Genomic DNA, 7,354 nt, shown 5'->3' on the forward strand with positions numbered 1-7,354 from the left:
ATTGCTTAAGCCTTGGAGGTTGAGGCTGCAGTGAGCCATGATCATTCCACTGCACTCCAGCCTGGGTGACAGAGTGAGACCCTGTCTCAAAAAAAAAAAAAAAAAAAAAAAAAAAAAAAAAAAAAAAAACTCAAGCATAACTACATAAAAGATACAATAAAGTAGTTAGATGCTTGTACCTATACATAGAATCACCTTGAATATGACAGCTCCAAAGGCATACTGATACAGTTGTGTTGTCTTGGCAACTCAAATACCATGGCTGACTGCCGTCAGTCATGATTTTTCTGAAATTGGTAAGCAACTCTTGGGAAATTTTTTTAAAAAAAATTAGATTTTTTTTTTTTTGGACAGAGTCTCAGTCTGTTGCCCAGCCTGGAGAACTTTTTGATTTATGCAGTTGTGATCCTGGGAAATTTAAGTATATTAATATGCAGAAAAGTATTTGTTTTATATGTAAAACCAAGTTACAGTCTAGGCTCAGATAACCATAAATAGTTTTTTCCACCTTCATGAATGTCCAGCAGGATGTTTGTCATGTGAAGCAATTATTGTTAAGAATCCCACTCTGCACAGTGGCCCTTGCACGCTCAAATAGCAGTAATACTCCTGATCAGTATGATAGCCAAAATGGCCCAAGAGATTTCAGTGCATCCGCTGAGAACTGCTGACAGACCAAATGACCCTGGGACACCTGGAGTCCTAAGAAGTGAAACCTCCACAATGCAGGACAGACCTGGCTCCCTATTGTCTTCCTTCCTTCTTTCACCTCCTTCCCCCTACTTTCCTTACCTCCCTACTAAAAAGTAGTTATTTTAATGAACTGTTACTATATGTTAGGCAATTTACATTCTTGCATATTCTATACAAGTAATGTCTCTTTCTCAGTCATGTTACAACTGAGGCTAGATTCAACAGACTATCCTGGTATCAACATTGAAAGACTCCTGGTTCCAAAGAGTTTTATAGCATTGGTGTTAGACACACCTCTTTTGGTTTTTTGAAAAAAATAAAAAAAAAAATTAATTCAGCATAATTTCCATAAGGACTCTCTGGCTGCTGCTGGCCAAATTGGGGAGGAGTCCCTGGCAGCCACAGCCAGGCACTTGGTGCCTTATCTCGTTCAGCACACACTGGGTCTCTCTCCCTAGTCCCAGCCCCCTTGCCTTCGCTTCTCAGCTGGGATAGCAATGCACCTCCAGTCCTCTGAAGAGGAACTACCTTTTCCCTCTTTCAGCCAAAAGGTCTTAAGCCAGCACTCGCTTTGTATGTCCTAGAAGATTAACACGCTTCCTCTGGCTGTCCTCTATAGCACTGCTGTAATGGGACAAGGTCATTGTGTGCTCTTGCTCTCTCCTGGTCTTTGTGCATGATAGTCCCTCTCTAGAACCCTCTCCTCCTCCTCATTCCTCTGAGCTAATGTATTCGTTCTTCTGTTCAGCCTTGACATCACTCCCTCTGTAAATCCCTGACCATTCCCAAGCTTGGATTAGGTGTGTCATCTGCGTGCACACTTAATCTTCTGGAATGATCAGTGGTGGCACTGATCACACTGCTTTATCATTGCTTGCTGTTTGTACCATCTGCTCAAAAAGGAAAAACATATAAAGGTTACGGATACAGGCTCTGGAACCTTTGATGGGACTAAGTAATTTGCCCAGGATTGTACCAACAGTAGAGAGTGGGGCTGTTCGAATCGCAGCCCTGCTGTCTCCTATTGGTATGATCTTGGGCAAATTACTTAATCTCTCAGAGTCTGTCTTGTAGGGTTGTGAGGACTAAATGAGTTAAGATATGAAAAGCCCTGAGCATAACAGAAAATGCTAAATACTGGCTTAAGGCTGCATGTCATCGAGGACAGATCATGTCTTGTTCACTATGGTGTCCCTGTCACCTAGCTTGGTACCTGGCACACAGGAGGCATTCAGTCCTTATTGACCGAGTCAGTAAATGACTATCAGCTTTTAATCCCTTGCAGATCACCTTGTCTTTTGCTTCCTGTTTTTACAATCAATAGTCTTTAGAAGCAAAGATCATCTAAAGAAAGAAACGAAATATGTATGGGTTATCTGCCTTGCCTAAGAAATGGTGCTGTGTGGAATTTCCTTGTTTAAAAAGAGACACGTGTTAGAAGAATTGGCTTCTGATTCTCCTTGTTATGTCTTGCTGTGTAATTTAAGTTGGATGCACAACAATTTAATGAATTAGAACAAGAACCAAAAGTTTATTGGAAGTGGCTGATGGCCATAATCTAGATAATTCCTACTGTGTTCCCATCCATCTGCCACTTTAAAATGAAAATAGCAAGGAAAAAGAAAGAATTGGAAGGCATTATGGTTTCTTGCACCCTCATTCAGCCATTCTACAAATTTCTATTAGGTACCTTACATCTGTCAGGCACTGGGAATATGGGAAAGAATAAAAGTCAAATTCCTGTCCCCATGGAGTTGTTCGTTGCTTTCATGGGAGAAGGCAGTGGTAAACAATGACCGTACCATCTCGCTGGCAACCCTAGAACAGAACCTCTAAGCACCTGTTGGTGGAGGCCATTTCTGGGCTGGTGCACCTTTGATCCACCTCCCTGGCACTCAACTGACAGACAATAGAATTTCTCGTGGTGTCCAGGGCTGCATGTCCTCTTGGGTTACCTCGACCTCATCAGCTGGCTCCACTGTGTGTTTCCAGTGTGAGGTGTGAGGTCACCATCCACTGCCATTACACGAAGACCCATTTCCCCTGGACCATTACTCAAGTGTGACAGAGCTGATTGTCCTGATGAAACTCAGCCACTCACAGCTCTGCCCAGTGAGACAGGCAATGACTCTCTGATCATGGTTGCTGATGTAGTGCTTGTGGTGGGGAGTGTCCCTATCTGGAGGCACAGCCAAGTGGCTGCTGTGCCCTCAACAAGCCCCACCCTGCTTCACGGTGAGGAAACAGCCCCCACTCAACCAGTCCTGTCCCCAGCCTGCAGTTGAGTCAGGTGCCCCCGCAAGTGTTTATGTAACTTGTGCTGATCATACTAGGGTCAAAGCACTTACCACATTACTTTGTCTAACTATTATTCTTTCATGACACAAAACATATTTATTGTTGAAAATGTTTAAATGTAGGTAGGTAATATCTATTATCCCACTACCTGGAAACAATAGGTGTTGACAGATTGGTGTAACTCCTAGAAATTTTCCTAACTCTGGAAAAATACATTGCTTTTAAAACTCATTATTATTCAGTGATCTGTGTCAAATGATGTTGAAACAGCTGGATAGCCACTTTCCTCCTTCAGCCACAATCATTTCCAGACAGATCAAAGATTTAAATGGAGAAAGGCTTTCAAAGCATGTCCCAAAACCTAGAAATCGTGCAGGAAAAGGCAAATGAATTTGCTCATACAAAAACTGTAGAGCTTTCATACATTGGTGTCCATTTGGCAGGATTCAGTAAGGGCAGAAGCTGTACATAGCTGCAGTTCTAGGTGATTATTCTAGAACTTTCTAGAAGCTTTCTCTTATGTCCACAAGGAACAGAGTACAGAGACTTCACTCAACATCATTTGTAATAGCAGAAAGAAATGGGAACAAAGCTCAAACTCCATCAATCGGGGAATAGGAAATACACTGCAGCATGTATTCCTACAATGAAATATTAAACAGCAGTGAAGACAAATGAACTAGAATCATTACCCCCCACCACCCCAGACCCCTGATTTTGTCTCTGTCCCAGGAACAATAGGCAATGTGTGGAAACATTTTTAGTTGTCACACTTGGAGGTGAGGATGGTGAGTAATAGTGGGCAGAGGCCAGGGATGCTGCTAAACATTTTGCAATGCACAGGACGGCCCCCACAGCAAGGAATTATCCAGCAAAAACGTGTCAGCAGTGCCGAGGTTGAGAAACTGAGAGATGACTCAACATCTTGGCAGATCTCACCAGCATCCTTAAGTGAAAAAGGAGGCTGCAAAACGATCTATCTGACATGGTTTACAGATGCATACATACACAGTAAAACTAAAAGCAGACAGTAAGAATAATAAACACCAACTTGTAGAAGGGTCACCTCTAGGGAGGGAGGGGGCATGGAATCAGAGAGGGGCATGAAAGGGCTTCAGCTGTCAAGAGCCAGACAGCTTAGGTTCTAATGCCGGTTCCACCACTGACAATGTATAACCTCCGCAGGTTGCTTAATCATTCCGGGCCTCAGTTGTCACATCTGTAAAATGGGATGATATTGGTAATAGTGCCTTCTTCACAGGATTGTGGTGAGGGTTAAATTCGTTAACCAACATAGAGCACTTGGAACAGTGTGTGGCTCATAGTAAGAACTATATGTTTTTGTCACCATTTTCATCATGATGATGAGTATCTATGATGTTCTATTTCTAAAATATCAGAAGTGAATATGGCATGTGTGTGAAACAGCTCAGCATTCTGCCTTGACAAGGACCTTCACTCCTCCTGCCACCACCACCGGCCAAGTGAATTTCAGCCTCAGCACTTACTCTGTATTTGTTAAGGCAGGCCATCCAAAACATACTCTCCGAATCCGAGACAACTTACCCAAGCAGTGTTTCCTTTTCCTCTCCCCCCACCCCGCCGCCCCCGTGATGCTGGAAACTTCTCTTTATTGATACAGATGAGCAGTGCGGTGACAAGTGTGTGTCCCTCGGCTGTTTCCTGTTTTCACTGAATTGATGGCTATGGGATTACCAGGATTAACAAGGTGCACATTTTGACACTGTGGCAGCATTGCCAAATGGTTCTCCTAAAAGCTTGCCCCAGTTTACACTCCCACCTGCCAACAAGTGTTGTTACTGTTTCCTGTTGCCTCCCTCACTAGGATAGGAGCTTCTTGAGCTCAGGAACTGTGACATTTGTCCGTGTATTCTCAATATCTTGAGAGGTGCCTGGCAAAATTTGGTTGAATGGATTAAGGCTTTACCTTAATCACCAAGTAGGTAAGGAGGATAGAGAAAAATAAGACACTCATGTCCTCAAGAACTTACAATTTAGGTTTGTTTGAAAGTTAACTAAGAATTCCAAGTCTATGGGCGCTGGTGAGAGTGGCCTGGCAAAGCCAGCCCAGGAAGAGCTGCTGAGCAGGTTGTGAACAAGGATTCCCCCCAGTCCTTGGCAAAGCAGAGGAATGGCATTCCAGACAGGTCACAGACAGCTCAAGCAAAGACGTGATGGGGATGAGGAAGGTGCGCTTGCGGATGGCTAGAATGGAGGTTGCCTGGGCACAGACATCTTGGAGGATCTGATGAGCAAGAAAGGCAGGGCCCGTCCAGATGGGGGCAAGCCTTGTCCAACTGACTAAGCAGTTTAAACTTTATCCTGGAGGCCACTGAGAGCTACCAGGGGTGGGGCGTTACGGGGAGGCAAGGCTGCTCTGAAACAGGAAGCTTAATCACAGCTGGGCTGCCACTGGCTGCCTGTCACACAGGAGCTGTGCTGCCCTCAAGCTGCCCACCTGGAGCACCCTCTTTCCAGGTGACCAAAGCTGGATCCGGATGCCCCCTGGCTTAGGAAGGGCAGCCCTGGGCAAGTGTGAGGGAGTGAAGACCAGGCCTGAGAAGCAGGGAGAAGCTATTTGTCAGGGAAGTGTGGTCACCAGGATCAGGGGCACGCTGGTGGCTTCCCCTCCACAGCCCCTTGCTCATCCCTGTCACCACAGCTGTGCTCGGGCTGACAGTGACAGTGGTGTGCTGGAGCTCTCTCACTGCGACTCTTACTTTTTTAGAGACAGGGTCTCGCAATGTTCTTTCTACTTAATTTTATTTCTTAGGAAAGATTGGCTCTTCACAAGCATCATCCAGCACAGCTAAGCATAGTGGCTACCAGCACTGACCCTGGGCAAGACTCCCTGGGCTTCACTCCCAGCTCTAGTACTTACTAGCTGTGTGTCCCTTGGGCAAGTCACTCCACCTCTCTGTGCCTCATTGTTATACATAAAATGGGGGGTACTGTTAACCCATCTCATAGAGTCCTTAGGAGGATTAAGGTACATGTATGTAAAACTCATAACAACTTTTGGCAAGTAATTAGTGCTCTTTCCATGTTTATTACATGCATATAAAAGAAAATGAATGTATCCAGAGAGGCAGTCTGACTTACCTAAGGTCACACAGCAAATTAGAGACAGAGCTGGAATCAGAGCCCGAACCTCTGCCATGGCAGGTAGCCCTGCTAGTCTTGTTTGGGGTCATCTGCCCCTGACCAGGGTCCATAGGGCTTCTGGGGAGGATCTATGTGTCCTGACATTGGATAGTTTACTTAGAAGGGGTGGAGCAGGGAGACCCTGTGGCCTCTGCCCGCGACAGGCAGGTTGTGGAGGTGGCCTCCAGGGTGCACAGCCTCCCCCGCCTGAGGCAGGCCGCACACAGAAGTCCAGGCAGGACCTGACCCCATTACTGCGGTTTGTCAGGTCAGTAGAGCAGAGACTGCCCCAGGCACGAAGGCGAGTTGGGCCTGCATATCAGCTGCACACAGACAGAGATGCAGCGATAACAAGGCTGCTGGAGATAAGGCCCTGCTGCTCTCTGCCATTCAGCCAGTCAGCGGCTGCCAGGCACTCTTCCAGGTACTCGGAATTCAGTGATGAACAAAATAGACAAAGCCCCTACCCTCGCCAACCTCATAACATTCTATTAGAGGGGGGCAGACAATGAACAGGTACACAGGCTTGAAGGACATGAGGCCAGGTAAGGCAGGTGAGCATGGCTTGTAATGAGGAGGTCGGGGAGACCTCAGGAGGTGACACATGAGCAGTCCTGAAGGACCAGAGGGAGCACCACTCACAGTGCTGCAACCTGGCATGTGTTGCTTCAGTAAACCCTCCTGGTGTCCCTGGCTATGCAAGTGACATTCTCCCATCTTACTGATGAGGAAGCTCAGAGACATGCGCTCACCTGTAGCCACAAATGGAGGCATGAGATTTGGACTCAGCCCTGTCTCCCAGAACTCGGCTGCCTCTCCACCGGCTCACAGGAGTACAAGCACGCTTCCAGAATGTGGACGTCGCGAAGCCTGTGGGGGGGAAGCAGGTGGTGTGCGATGGGGGTCATGGGGAGAGGGGGATATGCACAGGGTTAGTGGGGTGAGCGGATCTAGAGTTCACTCGGGAACACCTCTTTGTAGACCTGAGTTTAGAGTTAAGCTTGGAAAGAAGGAAGTGAGGGAGAGAGGGAGGGAGGGAAAGAGGAAGGAAGGAGGGGCGGACAATTCCATAGGGAGAGGATCTGGCTCATGCAGAGCTTCAGCGGGAGTGGTGAGGAGGGCTGTCCGCAGGGAGGAACCTGCTTTGGAGTGGACGTTTGGTGCAAATTCATGGCAAGAGAAGAGACTTCAGATTCAG

This window comes from Rhinopithecus roxellana, chromosome 4 (genome assembly GCF_007565055.1).
Source record: "Rhinopithecus roxellana isolate Shanxi Qingling chromosome 4, ASM756505v1, whole genome shotgun sequence".
Taxonomy (NCBI): Eukaryota; Metazoa; Chordata; class Mammalia; order Primates; family Cercopithecidae; genus Rhinopithecus; species Rhinopithecus roxellana.